This window comes from Rhinatrema bivittatum, chromosome 2 (genome assembly GCF_901001135.1).
Source record: "Rhinatrema bivittatum chromosome 2, aRhiBiv1.1, whole genome shotgun sequence".
Taxonomy (NCBI): Eukaryota; Metazoa; Chordata; class Amphibia; order Gymnophiona; family Rhinatrematidae; genus Rhinatrema; species Rhinatrema bivittatum.
In genome coordinates this window covers 91,928,554-91,943,592 of record NC_042616.1, presented here as the reverse complement: position 1 = coordinate 91,943,592, position 15,039 = coordinate 91,928,554, and the positions used below count along the sequence as shown (strand labels likewise).

The following is a 15,039-nucleotide window of genomic DNA, read 5'->3' as shown; positions in this document are numbered from 1 at the left end:
TAGGCAGCGCGGCATAGCAGGGACAGGTCCCCGATGTAGACACAGAGCGCTGAAGCTGATGGTGAGACAGACTAAAAGGGTTAGTACTCACTGAAGCAGAAAGCTGTATTGTTGAAGGTCCTGGCAGGCAGAAGTTGTTCAGTGGCAGGCACCAGATTAGGGAGAGCAGGCCTTCAAGGAGTGAGTACCCGGTATCCCAAGATAGGTACCTGAAATAGAGCAGAAGGGCCCCCGAGGAGCGGGTACCCAGGTTAGTGAAGAAATACCCCGAGGGCAGAGAGAGCTTCCTGTGGCAGCTGGGAAGCAGCAGAGCAGCTTAGACTGGAGGCAATCCAATCCTTGCTAACTCAGTTTGTTAGCAAACTGTTGCGTTTGTGCCTGTTCTCGCCCTCGCTCCACCCTCTCTACCTTTGTAGTGACTCCCTTCGGGTCTGATGGACAGAAGCAGCCGCGGCTTCTCCTTGCCTCTTCGCCCCGGAATCCCCGGGCTGGCTTGATGCTGCGGATCCGCCATGTTCCTGATGACGTAAGGGCGCACGCACAAACACGCTCCAGACTTTGTACTAGCAAGGGCGCGAACCTCGGGGGTGTCCCCCCGTAGTGACGTCATCCGCTTCCAACTTAAAAGGTCTTTGCTTGCAACTACAAATCGAGTTAGCAAGGGGAATTCTTTCTCTGCTGCTCTGCCTCTACAAACTTACCTAGGGGTACCCGCTCCTCGGGGGCCCCGCTCTCTCTCTTCTTGATTTCAGATTGCTAAGACGGGATCCGGTACTCGCTCCTCGAGGGCCTACGTCCCTGAATGCTCAGAAGACTCCTTACTGCCTGGAAGTGATCGCAGACGTGAACACTGTGAGTTCTATTATAGATAGGAACCGGTACTCGCTCCACGAGGGCCCATGTTCCTAATCTCTGAAGACTCCCTTCTGTCTAAGATGTTATCGCAGATACAGAGATCATGAGTTGTTATTGCAGATTGCAGATAGGAACCGGTACTCACTCCATGAGGGCCCATGTTCCTAAAAACCTTTACAGACTCTCTTCTATCTCAGAAGCTATCGCATATCTATATCTTATGAATTACTATTACAGATTGCAGATAGGAACCGGTACTCACTCCACGAGGGCCTATGTTCCTAAATCCCTCCAAGACTCTCTTCTATTCCAGAAGCCATCTCATACACAGCTATTGTGAATTCTTATTTCAGACTGCCTATAGGAACCAGTACTCGCCTACGACTCCTGTTCCTGAATATACTGAAGACTCTCTGTTGCATAAGAGGCCATTACAGATATCTAGAATTGTGAGTGTATCATCTACTACTGGTTATGTATCTAGCATACCCTGTCTACTCACTACCTATAGTCTCTCTCTATAGCTCAGCAACCCAGAGATCGCAAGTCCAGTATCTGAGGGACTTCAGCCCTGTGGGCACATCAACTCACTACTGCCACCTCTGGTGGTTCAACTTCCAGTCTAATAAAAGAACTATCTGTGTTTGTCTCAATATTCCAGCCTAGCCGGTGGTCCCTCTCAGGATCTCCGCCTGGGGGCGCTGTTATCTGCCATCGGCCCAAGGATTCACCATTTCTACTAAGTGTTTATTCCTTATACTACTAGAGCTGTAGCTTACCGACTGCCACTCTGTGGGAGCCATCCCACATCAGATCGCTAACTCCGCCTATGGAGTATTACAAATCACTAGCTCCTCTCCTTGGGAAAACAATCACATCACTAACAGATTGCTACCCCTCTCTTCTCGAGGAGGGATCTACAACAGATTGCTAACGCCTCCCCTCTGAAGGAGCTAAGCCATACGTATTGCTAACTTCACCCTCCTGGCGGGGTGAGCGCTAACAGATTACTAACTCTGTCCTCCTGGCGGAGTTATCCATAACAGATGCTAGCTCCTCCTTCTACAGGAGTATTCAGCAGCCAGATCGATACCAGATTGCTAACTCCTTCCCTCTGGGGGAGCAGATCCATAACACAAACGAAGGGCAGGCTAAATACCAGGATGTGATGACATCACTCGGAGAGGACGCCCCCGAGGTTCCCGCCATGACGTGGATAAAGACGTGGGGGGCATGCGCGCGCGCACCCTAGGAGGCCCTGAGGAAAATCATGGCGAACACCATCGCCATTGCCGATCCGGGGACACCGGAGAGAGCGGCATGAAGATGCAGCAGCAGCCATCTTCCCAAGGCTTGAGGAGAGAGAAGGAAGAAAGGTGAGGCACAGAGGTTGAAGCCGTCTGAGACCGATGGACGCAACAGTATGAAGCTAATCTTCAGCCTTTGATGGATCAGTTAAAATACAGGAGCACTCATTCATGTTCTGTCTCCTACTGCTATCTTGACAATAACCTACACTTTTGTGACTGGTCATTTCCCTGTATCCCAGACAAAAACTCAAAATTAAAACTCTTTCTTCTATCTCTCTGGGATTTCTGACCAGGGCTAATCAGACAGAACAGCTTTACCACTGGCTGGTCTGGCTCTGTCAATCACAGTAATTGATTCAATCAGAACACCTAGCATTTTGTCATCACAGACATCAGTCAGTTAACTCTACTGCTTATCTCTTTCAGTTCCAGATAGCAGGTTCTTGCAGGGAGATACATATTTAACAAACTCAAACAGATATATAATAACTGTTTCAAAATCAGTTATATCTGAACTAGTTATTGGTGTTTCCCTGGGCTATGATCACCCCGTACAGAGCCTCCACACTGGGTGTGCAACCACCTCTCTGCTCATGCACCAAGCACAGGAGTACGAGACAGCGCATCCAGAGTCTCTCAATTTAGGAAGCACTGCAGAGGAGGCTGCACAGACCCCGAGTAAGAGATACTCCAGAGTAAACTATGAAGGAATTGGCATAGCTGTATTTTACTATTATTCTCCATTCTACACAACAGTCAGCAGGCATTGTTCTCAGTGGCGTGGCACACAGCTAAAGGAAGAGACTTTATTGATTGGAAAAAGAAAGTAATGTCCACAGTATTAGCAATATGGAAGTACAGTCCTGGGCAATGGGAATTACCCAGAATGAGACACAGTGAATAAGATCCGGTAGTGGCCCTTGCAGCAGGGTATGCCATGGATCTCCTCTGGTGAGGAGATCCATGGCATACCCGGTAGTGACTCGCAGAGCAGGGTACACCAAGGAAGTCTGTACAGTTGATGTTGGTAGCAATGCCAAACCCAGAAGTGGTTCTGTGTAGATGGTGAGCAGGAATACTGTAGAGCAGGAAGGATGAAATGCTCTCACTGAAGAAAGGCGGTAGTGACCCGAGGATCGGAGCACGCCACGTAGGGTCCTCAGGGTAGTACAGAAATGTAGAGGTACTCACAATGGATGGTTCCTGGAGGAGGGTAAGATCTGAGAAACAGATCCAGCAGCAGACAGGCAGGAAGGCCCTCCAAGGAGCGGATAGCCGAGAATGCAGGGGAGCCCCCGAGGAGCGGATACTCAGAGCGTCCAATTGCCAAAGCTGAAACAGGAAATCCTTGAATGAGCAGAGAACATCAAGATGGAACTCCTTGTTAACTCGATGAAGGCAAGGGCTGGCTCGATTAAATACGCTGGTGGGTTGACGTCATCGGGTGGTGACGCCCCCGAGGTTCCCGCCATTACGTATTCAATTAAGGCCCTTGTGCGCACATGCCTTAGGTAACTCTGGGTCCAAGATGGCAACCAGCAGCACCCACACTGTCCCAGGAATACCGGAGAGGTTGGCATGAACTGGCAGACACCGCCATTCTTCCTAGATTTGATGGAGCCCCTTTGTGCGCCCCTTCGTGACAACCCACAGACTCTCAAACTTGACTGTGCCACCTAATATAATAAAATTAAATTAAAATTAAAAATAATTTTACAATGTTTATTAACCCATGTTTTCCAGTCCCAGTCTGCCTGAATAAGGGAATCTACAGCAATCGACCTACTAGCAAAATGAAGACAAAATGCACTGCAAGAAAAGTAAGGAACTTAAATAACCAGAACATTATCAACATACCGACTAATGACTTTTCTTTATTTAGCAATTGCCTTCTAATTAATGTGCAATCCTTAACAAAAAAATCAATTTTGATCTCTGATTTGTTAACTGACTGCAAACCTGATTTTATCGCACTTACTGAAACCTGGTTGAAAAATTCTGATACTGTTATATTAAGTCAAATAGCTAACGATCAGTACGATACCTTCTCTATACCTAGACCACAACAGAGAGGAGGGGGGTCTCGTGCTCATTGCAAAAAAAAACCTAAGGATGAAACTACTATCTGTGAATTTACCACATCAATATGAAATTGCTCTATTTGACTCTGTAAATTTGCAATTATGTCTACTATACTGTCCTCCAAGGCTCCTGGAGCATAATATCTCTCCAATCATAGAATTCTTTGTTTCCTTCCTAAATCCTAATAAGCCTTCTATATTTCTTGGAGATTTCAATCTACATTTTGATACGAAACCTTTGCTACTGCCTGTCATACTCTTACTGCAGCACTGTTGGCCCTTGGTTACACATTACTCACCACCGAGGCGACGCACAAAGCTGAACATTCCTTAGATCTAATCTTTACAAATTTTGAAATAGTAATCGATTATGTACTGAAATACTCTCCAGTTCCTTGGTCGGATCATTTCTTAATTCAATCTAATATGACATTTAAACTGGACACTGCTAAAACCACTAATAGGTCAATTACATTCAATTTTCATCCCCCATTTAAAACAGAGGACCTGCAAAGGGAACTAGAGGAAAATGCTGTTAAGGTTGATTTTACAGACGGAACAAAAGCCATACACTCATAGTTTAAGATCACATCAGAGAGAGTGAACAGTTTAAATCCGATAAAAACCAAATGCATAGAAGAAACAAAAAGACAGAATCCATGGTACAATAATCAAATTAAGGAAGACAAAAAAATGCTAAGAAAAAAAGAGAAAGCCTGGAGAAGTAAGAAATCTACACAGACACTCAGTAACTACCGCTCTTATCTAGCATTTTATAAGAATCTTATAAATAGGTCTAAGAAAGACTACTATAGTAAGAAGCTCCAAAGATTTTCACATAATTCAAAACCCCTTTTTGTGTGTAAGTTTTTATTTTATTTTGCAAGAAAAACAATGTTACAACACATGACGAGGTCCGGGTTCCATACATGTACAGTGGAACAGACTATAAGCACAAACATACCCAACTAACTGCCACCCACACCGAGGAGCCATACCACCTCAACCATATAGAAAGGGTACAACACTAGGTGCGGTGAGGAAAAAGAAGTCTGAACAACCAGTGGCAGGACGAAGTATGAGCGCAGACCACCAAGCTAATGGCATACATGAGCAATATCGTTTTCCAAGTTACCCCCCTCCCACCCCTCCCCCCCCTCCCCCCCCCCCCCACCCCAACCCTACCCCCGTCCCTGCAGAATTCCACAATCAAGGTGATCTACATCATGGTCTCTTTGCCAGCCAGGCTGTATACGGAGCCCACACATCCTGAAATTTGTGAATACGGTCATGTTTAAGCGCCGTTAAACGACCCATCTGGTACAGCCTATCCAACCTCTGGTACACCTGTAGCATAGAAGGGACCTCAGCGTTCTTCCACCTGAAGGCAATTTCACTGCGCGCAGCAATATAAATTTGTAGCAAAAGCAGCGTTTGCTTGTCACTATGCATCCCATCCACCAGGCTAAGGAGACAGCCTCAAAACCCCTTTTTAATATTGTTAAAAATCTAACGAAGGACCGTCGGCAATTCTGCCCTGATCTCAGTGAAAACATATGTAATGATATGGCCCTTTTTTTCAAAAACAAAATAGAAAAACTAATATCTAAGATAGATGACATTCCAAAGCAAGAAATAACAATGAATTTGAAAAAAGTCCTGAAATGGATAGAATTTGAAGAAACAATAGGGGAGGTCGAATGCTTGATAAAGCACCTAAACCCAGCAAATCACTCTCTTGATTCAATCCCAATAGCTGAACTAAAACCGTTAGTGAATATAATAGCTCTGATTAGGGATGTGCATTCATTTGCGATGAAATAGGAAATAGAGATGATATTTTCTATTTCGTCCCAGTTCGGTGGGCGATGAAACGATAAGAAAACCACAAAATTTTGTGTGGTTTTCTTATCGTTTTGGGGGAGGGGAAAAAGGGCACATTAAAAAAAAACAACCCTAACCCTTCAAATTTAATTAATTGCAACCCCCCACCCTCCCAATCCCCCAATACTTGCCCGACACCCCCCCCCCCCCGCCCCCCCCCCCCAAGACTTACCAAAAGTCCCTGGTGGTCCAGCGGGATCCCGGGAGCAATCTCCCCCTCTCGGGCTGTCGGCTGCCACTAATCAAAATGGTGCCGATGGCCCTTTGCCCTTACCATGTGACAGGGGCTATCGGTGCCATTGGTCAGCCCCTGTCACATGGTAGGAGCAATGAATGACCCGTGCCATTTTTTAAGATGACTAAAACAGTTATTGACCCAAAATGATTTTAGAACAGTTTTGCAGTCCCTGATATTCACTGGTACAGATTATTGCAACTCATTACTTCTTGGTCTACCATATTCCACCATTCATCCTCTCCAGGTTTTACAGAATGGGTATTAGGAAAAAAGATCATATCACGCCTATTCTGAATTCCTTGCATTGGTTACCTATTGAATCTAGGATTCAATACAAATCACATTGTACTATACACAAAGCAATTTATGGCGGGCAAGTGGACTGGATGAACGCAGTAATTCGGCTGCACACTCCGCAAAGAAATTTAAGGTCCGCAAACAAGGGCCTGCTCTCTATTCCCTCTGTAAACTCCGCACGTCTTACCCTTAGAGAAAGAGCAATTTCACGTGCTGGACCAAAATTATGGAACGCTTTACTTGAAGATTTAAGGCTACAAGAAGAATTTTAAAAGTTTAAAAAGGCACTTAAAACCTGGCTTTTTTTACCTCCATTTTATCTTTTTAAGTACCATAGTCTTACAGCTTAATCTTATAAGCTTATATCTATTATTTTTATGCTGGTGACTAACTTTATTTTATGATTAAGAAGCCTTGTAATAACTTTTATGTCTTTTATACCTTTTATCAACCTTGTTTTATGTTTATTAGTTTATCTTATTTCTATTTCTATTTTTATTGGATGTCTTGTATTAACTTTTGTAAACCGTTGTGATGGCTAGTATAGAAAACCTAACAAATAAATAAATAAATAGAGCAAAAATAAAACATAAACAAAACTCCTCAATCATTATGCAGCCGCCAATGTCGATAATGGGTGAGCTAAGTCTGCTTCAATAATTCCAACAAAGTAAAATGGTACATTTCTTGTTTCCATTCTTTCTTGGCAATTAGAAAAGATATACTTAGAAACTTTCCCCCCAGAAGGCAATATAAAATCAGAAGGGAAAAGAAGCAAGTACAAAATGCTGGAAAGCCAATGTATTTTACAATTCAAGATTTTTTTCTAAATATGCAAAAACCTGTTTCCAGTAAGAACTTAATTTATGACATTCTGTAAACATATGGCAGAGAGTACCCTGTACAGAATTGCATTTGGAACGCAAATCAGAATCCCAAAATTCAGATTGGTGCGCTTAGCTCTGGTAAAATAAATCTTATGTACAAGGTTGAACTGTATCAAATATCGGCAGAGATTAAATAATGATATTCACTTCATCCAAATTAACTTCCAAATCAATACGCCATTGACTCGCTAATTTCTGTAAATGAAAGATAACCAATTTAGATTTCAAAGTATTACACCAAACAGCAAATCTGTTATGTTTGGGGACAGTCTCACCAAAAACTCCCTCCTCTTCCACAGGAACAATATGATGAACACTCTCCCTAAAGGGAGAAGTGCAATAGTGATGTTCTTGGAGATACTCAAAAGAATGAGAAGTAGCAAATCCCATTATTCCCTGAGTTCCTGAAAGGAAAAAAGACAATTTCGCTCAGGATATACAATTTGTCCAAAGAACAAAGACCTTTAATTGCCCATCCCTGAAAAAGTGAACCCCCCCCCCCCCCCCCCCGGAAACTCTGCATTATCCACAAAGGTTAAAAAAAAGGGAAACATTAGCACTACATTAAATAAGTACCCTCCACCAATGCCACCCCTTTCTGAAAGCTGTCAGCCAAAAATTAGAAACCACGATGGAAACAATCTTCTTACCCTGCAAATGTAAAAGATTAAGTGGTTTATAAGGTCTTTCAACAGACCATCCATATCATATTTAATGCTACTATAAACCCCATCCTGGATTATAACAAAGTAAACAAGCCACAATATAAAATTATGTGGCCCCTTGCCACAGGAGTGTACAGAAATTAACAGTGCTAACAGGTTTTACGGCAAAATAGAGGTTTCCCCCTTATGGGAAATCTGCAAAACCTCAAACATTGTGTAACATCTGCTGGAAGTGCACAGGATGTACAGAAGGCAAAAGGTTAACCTGGAGCCAGTGTAAGAATGTTCCAGGGCTCTAGGTCATCTTCTGGTCAGAGGGGATTTCATGCCCTTCTTGACAGATAAGGGGGTACATCCCCTAGGAGCTCGGCTATTGAGGAGAAGTGATAAAAACCCTGACTGTACTGAGTCTGGGCCTGCTCCAGATCGTAAAGGGAAGAAACAGGCTGGAGCTGTGATCCTCTCCCACGAGCACGAGCGAGGCAGAGATTTTCTCCTAAAAATCTACAGAGGCCTGAAGAGAAGTAGAGGGTTGGAAATTTAAAAGATAGTCTACGTTTAACGGGGGTAGGAAGTTATCTGGATCAGGAAGACAAACCATGCCAGAGAAAACTTGCTCTGGGGCTTGAAGGATCCTGATGCTGCACCAGAAGGAGTTTCCTTGAGCTGAACAGGACTTTCTTATGACTAACTATGACTAACTGAAGAAATAAAGAGAGGACCAGGCTAGGTTTGTTCAAAAGATTGAGGAAATAAAGAAAAAATGTAACCAGAGACACTGTGTTGCTGTAAGAAGGAATTGATACTTAACGAAAAGAGATTATAATGAGATTTTTTGGAACTGTGATTCTGTTTAATTTCTGCGTCTACTTGAGCTGTCATTATGTTTGACTCTGAAGATTCTACAGTAAACCATTTGTTTTTTAGAGAACAAATTGAGTCTGGAGAGCGGTTTGTGTGGCGTATTCTCAGCCTGATACTGGCCCTGTAAGTTATCCTACCCCCAGCTCATGGACCCGGGGACTTGATCCCCCCCACCTCGGGATAGTAACCCCAATGCTCCCCAAAACTGGAAAGATGACCTCCAGGTGTATGGGGGTTACACATAGTTCAGATAAAGCTAACCTGCCCAATTCCTTAATACACACTAACCTGTCAAATCCTCAAAGGGGTAGGTTATTCTTCCAAAGGAATGAAGAGATCAAAGATTTAAAACGTTTTATTTCCAATCCCTTGATCCATACTGGGAGCACTTGCAAAAGATATAAAATTTTTGGTAGAATAACCATTTTTACCAGTGCGCAATGCTCCATAAGAGAAAGTGGTAGCACTTTCCATTTATCCAGTATGACTTCCAAAATAGAAGTAAAAATTTCCTGGCAAATTTTATGCCCAAATATTACATATTATCCAGCACTCATTTCAGGGACAAGAGAATGAGCCAATGGAAAAGTCTCAGACTTCTCATAATTTATTTTTAACCCAGAAAATGAACCAAAAGTATTGATTACTTCCATAACAATGACCAAACTAGATAGAGTTTCCCACAAATAATAACATATCATCATTAAACAAGTTTAATTTAACTTTCATCCTACCCAAAGAAATCCCTTGAAAAATATCTAAACTTCTTAATTTAATAGCCAATGGTTCCAAAAAAAGTAATAAAAAGCTATGGGGAAAGTGGGCAACCTTGACAAGTCACCCTCTCAAAGAGAATATGTTGCAATGACATTGAGCCATAGGTTTGTTGTATAGTAAGTGTATCCAGTCAAGAAAATTGTCGCGAAATTAAATTTCCTAAGAATCCACAGCAAATAGTCCCAATCAACCTGGTCAAATGCCTTTTCAACGTCCAGGCTAATTAACAAATCCCCTGAATTACCCTGGGAAGAAGATTGGATAGCCAATAAAGCTTTCACAATTTTAAAGTTAGAAAGTCTCCTTTTTACAAATCCCATTTGGTCATTAGAAATCAAGGAAGGGCCAGAGCATTCAGGCTGTAAGCTAATATATGTTGCATTTCCCGTCCACGGTAGGGCCGCAACTGGGCCTACTCACCCTTGCAGCTCTGCTTCTGGACCTGGACCATCCTCGCTCACAGCTGTGGGCAGCCGCTTATGCCTCCGAGCACCTGCTGCCTCCTCGGCTGTTCCTGACTCTTCCGCGGACCTCCTCAGCTCCCAGTGGGTCTCCCTGTGTGGTCCGCAGGGAGACACGGTTGTCCGGCCTCCTGTGGGTGTTGGCTTAGGTGCGCACATGCACGTGACTCTCATACCTTTAAAGGGGCTGTGGCAGGAAACTAGCCTGTGGCCCCAGATGATGACATCATCGGGCCCTGGTATATAAGGCAGGGCCCACCACTAGTTCCTCGCCTTGGCAACAGGTCACCACGTTTGTTCATGTGCTCATTGCCCATCATTTCTGGTTCCTGATCCTGACTTCGTTCCTGGTTCCTGTTCCTGACCCGTACCTTGGACCCTTCCTTGTCTTGCTGGACTGACTCTTTTGGCTTTGACCCTTGCTACGTTGGACCACGCTCAAGTTTGACCTCTGGCTTTGACCCTTGCTATGTCAGACCACACTCTGGACTGACCCTCTGGCTTTGATACTTGCTCCATTGGACTCAGAACCTTGTCTTGCTCAGCCGCCTGCCCTGACTCCAGCCAGCCTTTCACTATGTCTTCGGTATCTCCCTGGACTTGGCCTCTTAGGCTTCGGCCTTCTTCTACCTGGGCATCCCCTGTCTCTGCCCTGTTCCTTTTGTCGCCCGGGTCTCTGGATCCCTGCCTCGTCTGGACCTTCGCCAGTTCCTTGATACCTCTTATGGTCCTCAGCAATCCTTGTATCTCATTTACTGGGAGTTGTCACATGGAGGCCCGCCTAAGATCAGCCGGCCTCGGCACTCAAGGTCTCAACCTGCGGGGAACGAAGGCTGGAATTGGCGAGGCTCCAGCTGGCCTCCTTCTCCTAATCAGCTCTGCCTCCTGATGGTGGGGACCCTTGGGGCTTGCCCTATGGGTTGCATCAACTACACCTCTGGCCAAGGGTCCACCACCAGCGTATCAATATGATTGAAAGAATTTTGATATCCTGATTGAGTAAGAAAATTTGCTAAAAAGATTGGGGCAGATTTTCAAAGCCCTACGCGTGTAAATCTAGGAGGATTTACACACGTAGGGGGGTTACGTGCGCCGGGCCTATTTTCAAGGCCCGGGGCTTGCAAAAAAGGGGCGAGGAATGGGTGGGGTGGGGCAGTCCGGGGGCGGAGCAGTCCAGGGGCTGGGCCAGAGCCTCCAAGCACAGCGGCCATTTGGTGCTGTGCTCGGGATCGCGGGTCAGCCGTCAGCCGGCACGTGCAACCTACCCCTGCCCGGAGGCAGGCACAACTTATAAAATAAAGGTTAGGGGGGGTTTAGGTAGGGCTGGGGGGCGGGTTAGGTAGGGGAAGGGAAAGGAAGGTGGGGGGCGCGGAAGGAAAGTTCCCTCTGAGGCCACTCCGATTTCGGAACGGGGAAAGCCAGCACCCCCTTGAGCGCACCGACCCCGGATTTTATAACATGTGCATGGCTGCATGCACATGTTATAAAATTGGGTGTACATTTATGCACGCCGGGTTGTGCGCACAAATGTACGCCCGCGCGTAGATATTAAAATCCAGCCCATTCTGAATAACTCAAATCTTTGCCAGGTTTAGGGAGCAATACCACCATAGCAATATTTTGTCCCTTTTCTAAAAAGCCCTGTTCTTTTGTGACTTGAAACATATCTCATAAATGTGTCAACATAAGATAATTCAAAATACAATAAAACTCTGGCTGAAACCCATCAATTCCAGGGGTCTTTCCAAGCTTAGACCTATAAATTTCACATGAACAGTGCCTGAGAGAGAAAGAGAGAGACTCTCATTTTAGTCTCCTATTTATACCACTCTAGGAGGGTCATCTAGTAACTCGAGGTGAGGTTTTGGTGGTGGTCCAGGATTTGGGGGGCAGTGTTTCATGCACAGTCAGATATACAAACAACACAGTACACATCAGTGAAGCTTCGATGTGATTTGGAGTGAGGAAAGGTACACAAAGTTGAGATTTGTACAATGTACTCTCGCCCTGGCTTGATAGCAGCTAGGTGAAAGAGTGCATCAAACTAGGTCGAGAGTACAATGTGCAAATCTCATCTTTGTGTATATTTTCTCACTCCAACTTACATCGAAGCTTCATTGATATGTACTGTGCTATTCGTACATCTGACTGTGCATGTAACACTGCTCCCCAAATCTTGGACCACCACAAAAACCTCACCTCGAGTTCCTAGATGACCCTCCGAGAGTGGTATAAATAGACTAATATGAGAGTCTCTCTCTCTCTCTCTCTTTCTCTCAGTCACACCTCATGATGCAGTATTAATGGTGGGTATTAGGGCCCTTACACAATGTGATGAATGACACAGTTAGATTATTAAATCACTTGATATATCTCTGAGGCTTGTATAGGTGCATCTAAATTGAGAAAGTCAGATTAGAAAATATTCAGCAACAGTACTATAGAATGTATCCTTAGTATATAAAGTACGATAACATTTCTCAAAGGCTTCTATAATAAACCCAGAAAAGGACATACTCTTTATCTCCATATTTAAGAAAAATAATCAGCGTTTTTGATCAAGAAGTCTCACCAATTTAGCTAATAATTTACCACTTTTACCACCCCAAAGACATCATTTATAACACAGGATTTGTAAATTCCTCTATGCTTTAATATCTAGTAAATCATTCAGTTCTTTCTTGACTAAAGCAATTTGATCTTTTATGTCAGGAGACGGATTTTGCATATGAATCCATCTCAAGCTGGCCAATTTTTTTATATAATTCAAGAATTCTGCCATTCTTCAGCTTTATGCTGATGTGCTTGATCTGAAATTATTTTCCCTCTTAGGACCACCTTAGCAACATTCCAGAAAACCAAAGGGCATATTTCTGAAGAAGAATTCAATTGAGCATATTCCAACCACTTTTCCTTCAAATACCGTAGAAAAGATGCATCTTCATAAAGAAAAGGAGACATGCTCCAAGCATTACTTTTCTTATTCCCTCTCATAAAAGGCAATTGGACCATCACCATAGAATGATCAGAGAAGGGCATATCGATTACGTCCACCTCCACTTTTTTAATTTTGAAGGATGAGAACTTGATTCACTACAAATTGTTATGGCTTCTGGAAGCTGAACAGAAGGGAATATTCAGGGCTTGATAAACAGCAGCTGCTGTAAAAAAAGAGATATCCACCAGCTATTTTGCACAAAAAAAAAAAAAAAAGATATTCATCATGGTCTGAATCAAGATATTTGAGCACACAGGAAGTAAAACACGGTTAAAACTGTTTTAATACTAGCTGAAACATACCCTTGTCTTTAATCTGTCACATAACGCCTAAAAATATTTGTGTAGCTTTCCTCTATTTTTAAACATTGGCTAAGGTTTCACATGTAAAATCATCGTTAAAGGGTCAATGCCTCCTGCCCTGACTGGGAATACAAGTCATATTTTACATAGTACTTTGACATTTCCTACTGACTGAAATATCATCCATAACATGCACACCATCTCTCTTATCATAATCAAAACCTACTTTTCTATACTATTGCATAATTGTGTGCCTTATTCTCATACACGATGATTCAATCACATCTCACATGCTCACAGTTGTATTCCATACTCTTTCTATGTACAAATAAACCCATATTGTCATTTTAATATCTCACATACTGAATAATTTAAGGGAAGATATGCATGTTCAATGATTTACCTAATACAAATATCATTATGCTGTGAGGTCCTGAAGGGCAGTTCTTGCCTCCTACCGCCAAAGGGCCTTGGTGGGCCTCTTGGACTATCCATTTAGCCCTTCCAGCTCTATGGCCCAAACTTCCTGCTAGCAGCCATCTTGTTCCTGTGTGGTCACATTTATATTTCAGGGTCTGTTACGTTTGACGTCTCACGGGACATCCCTGCGAGCTAGGGTGTTCAGGCCTGAATATCAAAACAGCAGGCTTCACTCACGTGGCACAGACACCGCTATCCTTGCATTGGTCCTGCTTTCCTTAGGTGCGTGCACATGCTGAGCACCCAGACTTAAAGGGACCACGGCAGGAAACAGGCCGTGGCACCTTTGGATGACATCATAAGCTTCAGCCCTTAGAAGAACCTTTAGGATATCCAGACCTAGCCTCAACAATGGGTCTCCTGCATTCTCTACAGTGTGTGTTGCCAGCATACCTGCTCCTTGTTCTGTCTTCCAGCCTTGTTTCGTTCATCTTTGCCTTGCCTCGCCTTCCAATCTTGCCTCATCCAGCCTTGCCTTGTCTTCCAGTCCAGCCTCTACTTGTTTTCCAGCCCAGCCTCATCTTGTCACCCGGTCCAGCCTCGTCCAGTCTGCCTTCCTTGTTCTCATCCTCAGTGTCTCCTGTGTGTTTCCTGCTCTGGACCTGATCTCATGCCTGGATCTGTCCATGTTTGCTTGCCGCCTGGACCCGACTACTCTTGTTCACTGCCTATCCTGACCTTGGCTCTCCTCTAACTTCCATAAGCCTGCTGTCTACCTTATCTCTGGTATGTCTTTGGACCCTAGCCACCACCACTGCTCTAGGGACTCACCTAAGTCCTGCCAGCCACCAGAAACCAAGGGCCCAACCTGCGGAGAAGGCAGCGGGTAAGGTTGAAGCTCCAAACTGTCCCACTACAGGGCTTGTTTATCAGCTGCCAGCATGGGCCTCAGGGGCTCATCCTGGAGGCTGTGTATGCTTTGCTGCAGCACTAAGGGCTC

At 44.2% G+C, this 15,039-nt stretch overlaps 1 long non-coding RNA gene across 1 annotated transcript in view; it reads left to right on the top strand.

Moving 5' to 3' along the window:
* The first annotated feature begins 3,894 nt into the window (after positions 1-3,894).
* LOC115086035 overlaps positions 3,895-15,039 on the top strand; it is a 101,393-nt gene continuing 90,248 nt past the window's right edge. Inside the window, exon 1 of the long non-coding RNA XR_003855022.1 lies at positions 3,895-3,985. This is a non-coding gene — a long non-coding RNA (uncharacterized LOC115086035). The remainder of the gene's footprint in view (positions 3,986-15,039) is intronic.